The 16112-nt window shown below is 34.9% G+C and overlaps 1 protein-coding gene across 1 annotated transcript in view; it reads right to left on the bottom strand.

Moving 5' to 3' along the window:
- Positions 1 to 16112, bottom strand: part of LOC111054701 — a 248893-nt gene that overhangs the window by 99514 nt on the left and 133267 nt on the right. The window lies entirely within an intron of this gene.

Here is a 16112-nt window from a genome sequence, read left to right as displayed (position 1 = left end):
ACTTGCTATTGATTTTCTCCTAGAAAGAGGAACAGCACAATATTTTCATAATATCATTATTTATTCATTTCCCTTGTCATACAATTATTACTGTAGTGTTTTCAGTTGGTGAGCAAGAGAAAGAGAGGGGGGTGGTAGCTTAGCTCTGTTCAATTGTAATTTGCCATGAAGCTATGTAGAAGGTGAATAAGAAGAGGTATTGATTTTCTCCTTATGGGCAAACAAGCTGGCAGGAATGAAGGCTTAATAATTGTTGTTGGGAATGAATAATTTGTTACTTTGCTTCTTGTGCTCTGTGGCCTACACAACTACTTTTTTCTACCCCTTCCACATTGGGGTGGGGCATGTAAAAAACTGTCACATTGCCACTATGGATTAAATTGCTCTGGTGGCCTTCTTCTTGCTTTACCTTCCCCTCTCCCCACCATTGGGGTAGGTCATGTAAAAACTGACACAAGACAAACTTGCTATATTGATTTTCCTCTAGAACAAGAACTACCAGTTCAGTTTAATACGTCAGTGTTTCAGTATTTGTTCAGGCACTAACTTATATTACAGGTGTTGAACCCATACTGACCAGTCAAGCAGCTTACCTCAATTGTAATTGAATTGATTTTCTCCCTATTGTAGTTCCTCCTAATATTTTCTCTCTATTTTCTATTACTGTAGTGTTAAGAGTAGGTATTAAAGAGAAGAAGAAGAGAGAGAAAAAAATTTATTTCACATATAGTTAGATACAACTAGTTAGACACACCCACTGCACTAGTGTCTTCCATGGTGGCTCGGAGTCCACCTAAAATTGAAGGGGCCACAAGTCAAACTTGCTACATTGATTTTCCTCTAGAACAAGAACTACCAGTTCAGTTTAATATGTCAGTGTTTCAGTATTTGTTCAGGCACTAACTTATATTACAGGTGTTGAACCCATACTGACCAGTCAAGCAGCTTACCTCAATTGTAATTGAATTGATTTTCTCCCTATTGTAGTTCTTCCTAATATTTTCTCTCTATTATCTATTACTGTAGTGTTAAGAGTAGGTATTAAAGAGAAGAAGAAGAGAGAGAAAAAAATTTATTTCACATATAGTTAGATACAACTAGTTAGACACACCCACTGCACTAGTGTCTTCCATGGTGGCTCAGAGTCCACCTAAAATTGAAGGGACCATGTATCCAATGTCATGGCTCATATGACAAAATGTTTTCACCTGTAAGGGGGCTGTTCACCAATAAAGCTATATGCTTATTACTATCCTACTATCCTAAATACTCTCGACACTTGGTATATGGCTGTTGCAGGGGGTTTCGATTTAGATTTTTCCTTTGTTCTCGAGTAAATTGTAAATATGACATGCGCACATGTCTACATGTCTCATTTCCATTTATAGAATTTCTTGAAGCAATTGACAATAGTTCAGTTGTGAGTTGTGATTCATACTGTCACAAAGAGGTGTTGTTTAGCAATATCACAGAAAAAGACAATAGTTCAGTTGTGAGTTGTGTTTCATACTGTCACAAAGAGGTGTTGTTAGCAATATCACAGAAAAAGAAGAAGAAGAGGTGTACACCATATCTCCATCACACTCTACATCACCCTCAATAGCTTGCAGTAGTGCCAACCGGTTAACTTTGTTTTTCATCAGCTAACCATCATTATCATCTTACAAAAATGTGCTGTTCGGATAGAGGAAAAAAGTCTAATTGTTTGAGTCAAAATTGTTGTCAATACACAAGTGGTACCAGGTGGATTGTAGAAGTTGTGTTTGATTTCAACAATACACATATTAGAGAACCATTTGGTTCTGCAGAGAATTTCCTAGGCATAATGAGCAATACTTTCTTTCATGCCACCAGTATCCTTTCTTTTAACAATGGTCAAGGATTAGTTATCAATTTTCACACAAGTAGAACGTATTGTGAGATGGTAGAAGCCATTGACCCTGAACTACATGATTGGGTTATTATAAATATTTACTCGATATAGTCATTTTATAAAATATAAAGGTAATACCTATTTGCAAACCATTTCATTTTTGTGTGTTGTTCTAGTGTAAACTGTGTGTCATTAGTCAACTTATCTTGCAAGAATGCCTACAATAGGGATTTGTGTAACTTGCTATGCATAGTGGCATACATAATTTGTGTGATTTGTAAGTGAGGTTATGAGTCGAGTCTGTTTGGATGGGTAAACTTTTTTTTCTTGTTGAACACAAGCTGATACAATCGCGGTATCTGCATGTCTTATTCTCATGCACTGTTGTTCAATATTGTAGCTTATTTCGCACTGGGTGACCACTGGGTGACCACTGGGTGACCACTAGGTGACCACTAGGTGACCACTGGGTGACCACTAGTGACCACTAGGTGACCACTGGGTGACCACTGGGTGACCACTGAGTGACCAACTATTTAATAATTATGTACCTTTCAAAAGAAATGACGAGAAGTAAAATGACGCTCTGTTTGACTTTACAATTGTTTCAACACATGTGAAATCTCTTTTTCGTACTGTCAATTCAATTTCAAACCATAATCTGTTTAAATATTTATTTTGAATATGAATTAAACACAAAAAGTTCCACAATTTTCTTGTTGAACACAAGCTGATACAATCGATCGCGGAATCTGCATGTCTTATTCTCATGCACTGTTGTTCAATATTGTAGCTTATTTCGCACTGGTGACCACTGGGTGACCACTGGGTGATAGGGCTGAGAGTGAGAGAGAAAGAGAGTGAACAGTGAGTGGACAGTGGATGAGGGAGTGAGACAGTGAGTGAGTGAGAGTCACACAAAACTTCTCACAATGCCAATGTAGGCTGTCTGACATTTATAATTAAACTTGAGAGCAAAGTGTAAATACCAGTAGACATAAGGAAAGAGTTGTATTTTGTATTTAATTTGAGGTATTGTAAATAGTGGAAAATGTAACATTATAATATTAATAAAGAAATTATTGTAACTTATTCGACTTTGATTATATATCCCTACAATCCTATCCACACCTAAGTTTGGGCTCAGGGGTGGAGTGGGTCACTGAAATTGCTTCGCTGAAAGTAAGGCGATTTTTACCTATATGGTAGTTTTGTGTGACTCTCACTCACTCACTGTCTCACTCCCTCCCTCTCTGTCCACTCACTGTTCAATCACTGATCACTCACTGTTCACTCTCTTTCTCTCTCACTCGACACTAGTGCAGTGGGCATGGTCCCTACAATTTTAAGGTGGACTCCAAGCCACCATTGTGCAATTGGTATGATGATTGTATAGTGTTAGTTTTGTGTGACTCTCACTCACCCTCTCTCACCCACTGTTCACTCACTTTTCACTCTCTTTCTCTCTCACTCTCAGCCCCTACAGTGGGAACATTATTGAGATGTGAGCCCCACTTTCACATTAGTCAACTTGCAAGAATGCCTACAATAGAGGTATGTGTAACTCAGCTAGACACTTTGCACACAAGTTTAATTATAAATGTCAGACAGCCTACATTTGGCATTGTGTGAAGTTACTTGAGTGCAAAGTGTAAAGCAAGTTGACTAATGTGAAATTGGGTTCACATCTGAATAATGTTCCCACTGTAGGGCTGAGAGTGAGAGAGTGCGAGAAAGAGAGTGAACAGTGAGTGGACAGTGGGTGAGGGAGTGAGACAGTGAGTGAGAGAGGGTGAGTGAGAGTCACACAAAACTTCTCACAATGCCAATGTAGGCTGTCTGACATTTTATAATTAAACTTGAGAGCGAAGTGTAAATCCCAGTAGACATAAGGAAAGAGTTGTATTTGTATTTAATTTGAGGTATTGTAAATAGTGGAAAATGTAACATTATAATATTAATAAAGAAATTATTGTAACTTATTCAACTTTGATTATATATCCCAACAATTCTATCCACACCTAAGTTTGGGCTCAGGGGGTGGAGTGGGGTCGCTGAAATTGCTTCGCTGAAAGTAAGGCGATTTTTACCTATATGATGATGATGATTCTCTGTATTAATTATATTTTCTTCACTGTGAAAAAACAAAATTGGCGTCATTGTGAACCTAGAAAAGGATAGTATCACCGGCTCTGCTTTGTTGAATAATAGACAAGGCTAGCAAAACCAAAGTTGTTCAAATAAAGAATTGTATGTGTCTAACTATTGGTTAGAGGAGGAATTTGAGAGCTCTAACATTGATTTGAATTATAAAATTAGAATTAAGCTAGATGTTCTAAAGCATAATCCCAGTAGACATAAGGAAAGAGTTGTATTTGTATTTAATTTGTGGTATTGTAAATAGTGGAAAATGTAACATTATAATATTAATAAAGAAATTATTGTAACTTATTCGACTTTGATTATATATCCCATGTTGTTGGTGAGTAGTAGTTTTGTGTGTGTTGCACTTTGTTTTTATAGATTTCTACCAGAGTTTGTAAACCTTCTCTCTTTTCAAATTTAATCCAATAACGGTGTTTGTTGAAGTCTGCAATGTTGTCTGCATGTAAAACACACAAAAACGTATCCGGTAATAGAAGTTCAAACTCAATATCACCTTCTGAGTCAGGGTCCACTAATTTTAGCACAATCTTTAAACCATGTTGACTGAGAATAGTTTTCGCTCTATAAATTCGAAATATCTCCTGTGGCCACCAATTTACTACTAGTGTTGGAGGAAGTGTGAAAATCTCTTGTTTAGCTTTCAAGTTGAATGCTTCTAAACAGAAAGAAGAAGATGCTGTTCCTTGTGTATCCATTTTTTCCACCACCCTTCCTATTCTGCAACAATGTGTATACACACACACACACCCACACACACAGTATTTTTTGATAGAATATTGCCTAAGCTGAGGTGTGTGTTTTGTGTATTTTATATAAAGTGAAATTATAATACACTGCTACTATAGTGTGGTCCACGTTTCAATGACAGTAGATAAAAGATATAGAAGAATAGTGATGGTGATGATTCTCTCTGTATTAATTATTTTTCTGCACTGTGAAAAAACAAAATTGGCATCATTGAGAACCTAGAAAAGGATAGTATCACCGGCTCTGCTTTGTTGAATAATAGACAAGGGTAGCAAAACCAAAGTTGAACAAATACTGTCATTTATAACAAAGGCAAAATCAATAAGTCTCTTTATTCTGACGAGAGAGAGAGAGTGACTGGGGGGTCAAAGAGTCATTCACCAGCAAAACAAAAAATCAATAAGTCTCTTTATTCTGACAAGAGAGAGAGAGACACTGGTCGTCTGAGTTTACTGATTACAATTCACACAAGTCTGAGCAGAGGGGCGCGTGGTGGTGGTGGTGGTGGGTGGTGGTGGTGCCCTCTCCCCTTCCTCATCTGTGTGTGTCTGTGCAAGGGGGGGGGTTGGTGGTGGTGGAGTTCTTGCATGCAAGACGCAAAAACATCATTTGTATAATTTATTGAGACAATGACAAGAGTGTGCAAAAACATCATTTGAATAATTTATTGAGACAATGACAAGAGTCTACTAGCCTACCCTATCATTATCCCCCTTCGACCCTCGCCATCCCACTTCTGTTGAGACTTGCCACCTCCACCTCACACTTTCTCCTGTTTTGTAAATGACATAAAACAGTTTCAATTTGACCGGAATGTTTTATTGCTGCCTGTAAACTCAAACGGAACACTTGTCTCTCTGTATAAGCAACTACCATTGAAAGCAGTCACACTTACCAGCCAGCAGCCTTTTGTGTGTGTGTGTGTGTGCATTCATTCTTATTATTATTTGATTGAGAGAGAAATAACAATTGTCGTCGTTGTTAACAAAAACTTCTTCTTCTTCAAAGGTATGTTTTACAACTATTTGTAACATCTTTTTTTCTCATTAAAATTATTTCAAATTAAAAAAATCTAAAAAAACAACCTCTTTTTGGAGCATCAGTGTCTATGTCCCATAAAAATACTTAGTAATGTAGAAATGTCGTTGACAGGATTTCTTTGACATTACATCGCATATGTTTGAATTTCAAAATAAGAGTTGATATATCGATCCATTCATTTTGAGAGAAATTAACCCCGGAGAGATATCGTTCATTTGACAGAAACTCCAAAGAGTATACTTTGATTTTATTATGAGAAACCTAATGTATTCTCACTACTATAGGTAGTGAGCACAAATAATGATAACAAACACACTAACGTGAAAAATACTAGAGTAAATATTATCATAGCATTTTTTCTTGTGTAAATAAATTAGAAAAAATGACACCAAATGAACTATGGTCCTGTGTTGAATTACGGAAAGATATGGAAAGTGTTTGTGTAATTTAGTTAGAAATATGAAAATAACCTATTCATCTTACAGTTTAGCATTGAATAATGCTAGAAGGTTTGCTAATAATGGTTGGTATCTCCAATTCAGTTTTGTTGCAAATACCTTCATGTTCTTTCGAACGTATTCTAGCCATGGATGGCAACCCCATTCACATTCTTTCGAACATATTCTAGCCATGGACAGCGACCCCTATCACGTGACCTTGGCTCCACCCATCACTGCTCTCAGCCTGGATAACTTCACATTGGATTACAACCTTCTCTGCTCACATTGCACAACATTATGCAACAATCTAGAAATAGTTATGTTTGCGCAGGAGTGGGGTCGCTGAAATTGCATCACCGAAAGTAAAGTGAGGTGATTTTTTACCTATATGATAACAAACACACTAACGTGAAAATACTAGAGTAAATATTATCATAGCATTTTTTTCTAGTGTAAAATAATAATGACACCAAATGAACTATGGTCCTGTGTCGAATTACAAAAAGATATGGAAAGTGTTTGTGTAATTTAGTTAGAAATATGAAAATAACCTATTCATCTTACAGTTTAGCATTGAATAATGCTAGAAGGTTTGCTAATAATGGTTGGTATCTCCAATTCAGTTTTGTTGCAAATACCTTCATGTTCTTTCGAACATATTCTAGCCATGGATGGTGAAATCTGATCACTCATTAATACACACTAAATTCACCGTCATTTGTGATTTATAATTGGTGGTCTGGTCTTGTTCCAAGAAGCACACCCACAACAAAATGAACGAATTTTAGGTGACTGCTAACAAATTTACTCACAGACATAGGAAAATATCTATTGTTTAAAGAAAGAACAAGTTCAAGATCTAATTATCTACCAAACAGAGGACTACACGTAATTAGTACAAAAAGAACTAAACAGGTAATAATCTTTTTTCATTGTTACTTTGAGTGTAAATATTGTTGCTGTATTATGTTTTTTCTATTTTTTTCTACCGTAGGTGATTTGTAGTAGTAACTACAAATATGGCACCTATTAAACGGAAAAGATTGGCGCAAACTGCAGAAGAAGAAGAAGAACAGCAGACAGCTGTTAGTGGAGCGGGAAAGGACCAAACAGCAGATAGATATAATCCATTTAGTTTATTAGAGAATGAATTTAGAGGGTGTTTGAAAACTAATAATGACACCAAATGAACTATGGTCCTGTGTCGAATTACAAAAAGATATGGAAAGTGTTTGTGTAATTTAGTTAGAAATATGAAAATAACCTATTCATCTTACAGTTTAGCATTGAATAATGCTAGAAGGTTTGCTAATAATGGTTGGTATCTCCAATTCAGTTTTGTTGCAAATACCTTCATGTTCTTTCGAACATATTCTAGCCATGGATGGTGAAATCTGATCACTCATTAATACACACTAAATTCACCGTCATTTGTGATTTATAATTGGTGGTCTGGTCTTGTTCCAAGAAGCACACCCACAACAAAATGAACGAATTTTAGGTGACTGCTAACAAATTTACTCACAGACATAGGAAAATATCTATTGTTTAAAGAAAGAACAAGTTCAAGATCTAATTATCTACCAAACAGAGGACTACACGTAATTAGTACAAAAAGAACTAAACAGGTAATAATCTTTTTTCATTGTTACTTTGAGTGTAAATATTGTTGCTGTATTATGTTTTTTCTATTTTTTTCTACCGTAGGTGATTTGTAGTAGTAACTACAAATATGGCACCTATTAAACGGAAAAGATTGGCGCAAACTGCAGAAGAAGAAGAAGAACAGCAGACAGCTGTTAGTGGAGCGGGAAAGGACCAAACAGCAGATAGATATAATCCATTTAGTTTATTAGAGAATGAATTTAGAGGGTGTTTGAAAACTTATAATTATAACAATTATGCACACAGTAAATCCGGTCACGAACCATTTATAGACTACAATCCAATGTTCAATGGTTTACAAAATTATATTTACAATCTATTAGCTCACGAGTTTCATACTAGCGGCGCATTAAAGTTTAATATTGTGGTGGAATCTACATACCAGAAAATAAATAAAGACAGTCAAGAAATTGTTGAGATAGCCGATATGGCTTTTAAAACAAACAATTTTATTGTTACATCATTAGACAATTTACAAAAACAGATTCGCGATTCATTTTTTAATTTACTTATAGAAGAGACAAATTATCAAGGAAAATCCAGTGGTTGGTCCTTACGAAATATTGACGGATTGATGCTGAGAATTAATAGATACAGACCATTGAAAGAACCAAATGGTTCTTCATATATTAAGCTACCCAACAGTATATCTAAAAGAAATTGTATCATAAACCCACAGAATCAAACAGATTCTAAATGTTTTATGTATGCATTACTAGCGCGACACATTAAAGGTAGTTGTAAATTGTGTATTGATAATCGTTATTTTCGTTTTTTAAACAACAGCAATCCAATATATAATTTCAATAACATTGATTTTCCAACCCCAATTTGTGAACTAGATAGATTTGAAAAGAATAACCCGACAGTTTCTGTTAATGTATACGGTATTGACGATAAAAATCTAATTTATCCGCAACAAATTAGCGAAACAATTAGACAAGACCATTCTGATTTGTTACTGCTTGTTGAAAAGGCGGACACCGATGATGATGATGATGAGGAAGAGGGCGGGGATGAGGGAACAACTGATGTAGCTACATGTAAAGTAGAAACCAAATCACACTATTGTTCAATTGTCGATTTTGAAAAACTTGTTAGGAAACAATTAACGAAACATAAAGAGAAAATATTAATCAATATATTAACAAGAGAACAGGAGCAAATGCATTCTGATGCAAAATTTTGCGACGCATGCGAAAATCCTTTTGAAAACGATAAAGTTTATGATCATTGTCATCTCACTGGTTACTACAGGACTGCTCTTTGCAATGCATGTAACTTACAAAGACAATGCCAAACATACATCACAGTATTTCTACACAATTCAGCATCTTATGACACCCACCTAATTGTCTCTGCACTCGGTTCCGTTTGTAGTAATAAATTTGAAAAATTACACGTAATTACTCAGACAAGTGAAAACTATATATCATTTACTATAGGATTGTCCAATCGACTCCATCTCAGATTTCTTGATTCGTTCAAATTTCTACCCGATAGTTTGGATTCGTTAACCTCTAACCTTTTACAACCAGCTGGTCCTACACCATCTATTAAGGAAATAGCTGGTATTCTCAAACACACATCGAAACATTTCGAACATCAAAGTTTACCTCTTGTATCACGTAAAGGAGTTTTTCCATACGAATATTGTGATTCTTGGGCTAAAATGAACGAGGAAAGTTTACCACCTATAGAAGAATTTTACAGTTCTCTTTGTGATAGTACAATAAGTGCAGACGATTATCGGCATGCACAAACGGTTTGGAAACACTTCAATTGTTGCACACTTGGTCAATACAGTGACTTATATTTGAAAACAGACGTACTACTCCTAGCTGACATAATGGAATCTTTTCGCAACATTAGTCTCAAGACTTTCAAACTTGACCCAGCACACTATTTCACACTTCCTGGTTTTTCTTTTGATGCTATGCTTAAATATACTAAAATTAAGTTGGAACTTTTAACAGATTACTCGATGTATGCATTTTTCCATTCCTCTATCAGGGGCAGAATAGTTACGTGTGTTCACAGACATGCAGTTGCAAATAATCACTATACTGGGGCACCTTACAATACCCAAAAACCTAACAGTTTTCTACCTTTTATGGACATTAACAATTTATATGGATTGGCCATGTCTGCAGCTCTACCAAGGGCAAATTCTGCTTGGATGAGTTGACATGAAATAGACAATGCTGTTGCCAACATGAAAAATTGGAGCGAGGACCAAACAGTAGGCTATGTTTTTGAAGTAGACATAGAATACTCAAAAGACTTGCACGACACACACAACGATTTTCCTTTTCTGGCAAGAAATCAAAAAGTTTTCCCATCCAATCAGACTCGACTCATAACCTCACTTACAAATCACACAAATTATGTATGCCACTATTCACTGTTGAAACAAGCTATAGAACATGGATTGAAATTGACAAACATTCGTAGAGGCATTTCTTTTGAACAAAGCAAATTTCTAGAACCATACATAAGTTTGAACACACAGCTAAGACAACAGTCTAGGAATAAATTTCAAAAAGATTTCCACAAATTACTCAACAATGTGATTTTCGGTAAATCGTGTATGAATTTATGGAAACAAATGGATTTAAAGCTGGTTAATAACGAGAAATCGCTATTGAAATATATAGCTCGTCCCTCGTTCAAAGATCGTTTGATTTTTGGGAAGAACATATGTGGTATAACTCTACACAAGGAAAATATTTTGCTAAACAACCCTATTTACATTGGTTTTTCGATTTTAGATTTGAGTAAAATAGTAATGTATTCATTCCATTATGATGTAATTAGAAAGATATATGGTCCCTGTGCCAAACTCCTCTATCAAGACACGGATAGTCTGATGTACCTGATTAAAACCGTGGACTTTTATTGTGACATAAGGACAAATGAAGATTTAAAAAATTGGCTAGACACGTCAAATTATCCTGTAGATCACCCAGCTTATTCTACACATAACCGTATGGTTGTTGGTAAGATGAAAGATGAATTTGCTTCTAAAGCTCCTTATCAGTTTCTGGGTTTATGGTCAAAACTATGGGCATGCAGATTGTATAATGAAATTATTGGTCAACAGCAGCAACATTTTGATAAAGAAACAGAAGATAGATTAGAAAATGAACGTAAAGTAGGTCTAATTAAAAAAGCCAAGGGTGTAAAACGATGTATATTGTCACGCGAATTAACAGCACAACATCCAAAGTCTAATCAATACATTTCATTTCAAGACTATTTTAATTGCCTATTCGAAGGTAGAGAGGTGTACAGAAGCCAGAATTTAATTAGATCGAAAAAACATAAAGTAATGACAATTTCACAAAATAGGAAGGCGCTTAGTTGTCAGGATGAGAAAAGGTATATCTGTAGTGATAAAATTAGTACATTAGCTTTAGGACACTATAAAATTCCACTATTAACAGATGAGGATCCTGTTGTGTCTTCTACAACCTCAACCTCTACATCCTACTCTCCTTAACCCTTAGAGAAAAAAACATCTTCTAGTAGCAAATAATTTTATTTGATGTGTTACAGATGATATCAAAAATTATCAGGTTGTATGTTGATTCCACCGAAATAAGTTACAATATTGAACAACAGTGCATGAGAATAAGACATGCAGATTCCGCGATTGTATCAGCTTGTGTTCAACAAGAAAATTGTGGAGCTTATTGTGTTAAATTCATATTCAAAATGAATATTTAAACAAATTATGGTTTGAAATTGAACTGACAGTGCGAAAAGCTGATTAACATGTGTTGAAACAATTGTAAAGTCAAACAGTGCGTCATTTCTTTTGAAAGGTACATAATTATTAAATAGTGAAATACTCAACAACTTCAACCTTATAAAGACTCTATAGTGTGTGTGTTTATTCGTGTTTTTATATATATATAAATCTTTTCACTTATTGTTGTATGTTAACTAACAACACTGACACTTTTTGTTATTCAGAAGAAAATCATAGTGTTTTTTTAAAAAAAAGATGTGTATGTGTTTTTGTCAAATCAAATTTGTGACTTGTATGTCACTAACACACTCTAGTGTTTCACATGTTTTTTTTGGAAATCTTTCACATATAAATATTAAAATTATTAATATTGGTTACTAACACTCTTGTTTGTTATACACAATAGACTCACTCTTGTTTTAAAGAGAATCGAAAACGAATCAAATTTGTGACTTGTATGTCACTAACACACTCTAGTGTTTCACATGTTTTAGAAATCTTTCACATATAAATATTTGAATTATTAATATAGGTTACTAACACTCTCACAATACACTCAATCATGTTTGTTATCTCAAAAGAGAATCGAAAAAGTTTTTGTGTGTTCATTACCATAATGTGTTAATAAAAAAAGCATAACTGAATCATACTGTGTCTCTTTCTTTCTTCTCTTTTCCTTACTCAAACTACACTAAACACACAACTGAAAACTGTGTCAGTTGTAGAGGAAAATCAATATAGCAAGCTTGTCTTGTGACAGTTTTTTACATGCCCTACCCCAATGGGGGGGAAGGGGCAGAAAAACAAATTATTCATTCCAACAACAATTATTCAGCTTCCATTCCTGCCAGCTTGTTAGCCAAAAAGGAGAAAATCAATAGCTACAAAGGTAAGTGCAGAGGTAAGAGAAGACGCTGGGTAAATTATGCAACCTGCAGTACACCAAATCAATACTCTCTTCTGGGTCTAGTGTCTATGCACTTACAAACCTTACTGGGTAAGGTGGAAATCAATAGAGAGCTAAAAATTAATATTTAATTTCAATAGCCTATTAGATGTACAACAATATTGTGTGTGTCTGTCTGTGAAAATCAATACTTGCTCACTGAGCGCTGTGTGTGCGCTTAGCAGTCTGTGTAATAGACGTCTGGTACTACTTCTTTAATATTTAATTTCAATAGCCTATTTCATATTACAACACATACAATTGAGTGTGTGGCTGTGAAATCAGCGCGCGCGCACCCCTGGCAGGAAAAAAAAAGAGGTTGTCTAAATCTGAGGATAGAAAAAAAAATGGAGGGAAAATTCCCATGGCGGGAAATTTAGAGGTTATGTTGTCTAATTGAGGTTAGGGGAAAAAAGGAGGGAAATTTTGAGGTTATGTTGTCTTTGAGGTTAGGAAAAAAGGAGGGAAATTTTTGGAGGGAAATTTCGAGGTCAAGTGACGTCACTAAACAGCTGATGACGTCACAAACCGACCCTGCCTAGGCCGGGGGGGGGGTGGTGGGGACGACCTTGGTGGGAGGGGAGGGGAAGAAAACAGCTGATTTCAATCGCAAGTCCCCCTTTTTATACTACTACCCTGTATAGTTATTTATAAACTGGCATGATTCTCCTTCCTGAGAAACTAATAGGGGGTCCACGCCATCCATGAGAAATGGACCTTGTAACCTCCTTCTCGTGAATGAGGTAGGTAGGAAGAGCAGTTTATTCAAAAGAACACATAGTCTTGATATTTCATCTGTGGAACAGCTGTTTTGACGACTTTTGAAAAATCATTGGATTTCACTAGTTATTTGTGCAACTAGTGCACAAAGTGACAGTTTGCTGCACCGAAAGAAACGGAATGGTTTCTTGAGTGCAGCAGAGGAACTTTGCGCACGTATTTCACATTAAATTTTTCCTACAGTTACCATTGAATAATCGAAAAGTGGTTGATTATGAGTAAAATGATAGCTGAAATCCATCAAATGTTTGTTTGTATGATGTTGTTATTAATAACAACTTTAATTAATTTTAAACTTGATAATTCAATTGAAAATCAATAATCGATAATTTATTCAAATTAAAAATTGAATTAATCCAATAAATTTTGAAATTTGAATACAGTAATTCTCAGTAAATCTCAATTTCAAAATAACTTTTCAACCAATCAATTTATGAATGAAAGAAATATTATTTAAAATAATGAATAATTAATAATATTCAAAATGTATAATTTAATGAGTTCTCATTTTTAATTTTTTTGAAAATCAGAAAAAATATAGATAGGACAAATTCACATTTAAAATACACGCCAACAATGTCAACAGCTGATTATGAAAAAAATATTATACGCAAAGTATTACTTCGCGCACTAGAGCAGAAGAGTGATTCTTTGCTGCCTGCAATCAGTGCAGGGATGTTCACTTTTCAAGGTACCTGTAGGAAAAATAATTTACACAATGGAAAATGTACTCTGAAAACAATTATATAATACAAATAGTATGATCATTGTTTTATATTATATGTAGCCGCCAATTGTCATCATGTTATTCCTTTAAACTATTCTCACGTTTATTATTCTCCCTCCTTACACACAGACTCGCTCTAGGTGAAGAGTACTATTCTTTGAAATTATTGTGAAGTTGACATTTCAAATTCAAATTCAAATTATTTATTTGCAATTTCATTCGTTTACAATATTATTTACAACATGTGAAGAATTTCTGCGTTGTCACAATTCTACATATATTTAATTATATAAATCACAAATTGATAAAATACATAATAAGAACCTAGAGAAGTTTAGTAACTATTATAAGGCTACAAGTTTTCGATTTGAATCCAATCAAGCCTTGTGTCTAGATAGGTTGGAGTTGGATCCGAGGGAGGAAAGCGCTAAAAAAATTAAAATCATCAGTCATTCATCTAAAAACTCGCGAACCGAGTAATAAGCTCTATTTGTCAAATACTCCAAGATATTCTACTTGAATTGAAATTTGGAATTGAAAACTCTAGTTTCGCTTGGAAGTTTGTTGAAGAATTTTACTGCTCTATATAGTGCTCCTTTTTCAAATTTAGTTGTCCTATGCATTGGGTAGTATAATACGTTATGTGCTCTTGTTTCTCTTGCTGTTTCATTGCTTTTGTTAAGTATATTGAGGTTTCTGAATGCTAACATGATTATTGAGTAAATATAAACTGAGGGAACAGTGAGAATTTTTTCATTCTTGAAGATGTCTCTACATGGGTGTCTCCATCTCAAATTAAAAATTAGCCGAATAATATTTTTTTGGGCTTCAAATATTTCATCTAAATGAGACGATGCACCCCAAAATCCCGCACTTTACTAAACTCTCGAAGTAGCCTCTGTTGATATCCAGTAAGACACCCAGACTGCATGTAGTCTATCCTTCAAAACATTTATTGCATACGATGCAGAACTGAGCGTTTTCATAAGTTGCTCGGCATGTGTGTTCCATGTTAAGGATTCGTCTATAATAACACCAAGGAATCTTGTATCAGAGTTGAATGAGATACTGGAATTCGTAGCATTCAGTTGAGAGTTTCTCAATAGTCTTATATTCCGTGAGGAAAGTGGGAAATTCACAGCGGTTGTTCTTTCAGTATTTAGTAATATGCCATTTGCTTTGAACCAGGAGTTACAATTTTCCAATTCCTGGTTCAAATTTGAGATGAGGGAATCATGATTAATGAATGCCATTTACCAGCAATGAAACGTCGTCAGCGTACATACACAACTTAGCCTGGTCACTCTCACTTTTCAGTTTGTTTATGTACAGCAGAAATAGGACAGGGGATAGTATACAGCCTGGTGGTACCCCTCTTTTCATGTTGAGCCATGATGAGGCAGATGAAGGGCGAACATTTTTTGAAATGCTAACTGATTGTCTTCGCTCAGTGACAGAGGATTCAATCCACTTTGCAGCCACACCTCTTATTCCATAATGGTTGAGCTTCTCTAAACATTTTGCTTTTCTAGAATGAAAACTTGTTCATTCATTCATTCAAGAATGAGGCTCACAGTTCGATGAGCAAGGAAAGTTGTGTGAGTGTACCACACCAGATTTTTTGTTTATTGTATGTTTTATGACTACTCTGTGAGAATATTTCTACAAAATATCACTCTTGACTCTTTTAAAAAAAGTTGAGAACGTGAAGTTGTAGAATTTCACTAATATTAAAAATAATCATTGATTCCTTATTCTGATAGCTATTACAATTAAAATAATGTTTCAAGTTGTATTAAACCAGTTTTTACTCTAATCCCATCACGAATTCACAAATGCAAATTAAATACCTCTGGGAAGAAAATCCTTTCAATGGAAAAAGTTACCACTGTATATTGACACTAAAATGTATCAGCTGATGTTCTCCAATGTTAGATGCGACAAAATTGATCCCTATCTTTTCAAACTTAATT

This window comes from Nilaparvata lugens, chromosome X (genome assembly GCF_014356525.2).
Source record: "Nilaparvata lugens isolate BPH chromosome X, ASM1435652v1, whole genome shotgun sequence".
NCBI classification, from domain to species: domain Eukaryota; kingdom Metazoa; phylum Arthropoda; class Insecta; order Hemiptera; family Delphacidae; genus Nilaparvata; species Nilaparvata lugens.
This window is presented reverse-complemented; position numbering and strand designations above follow the sequence as displayed.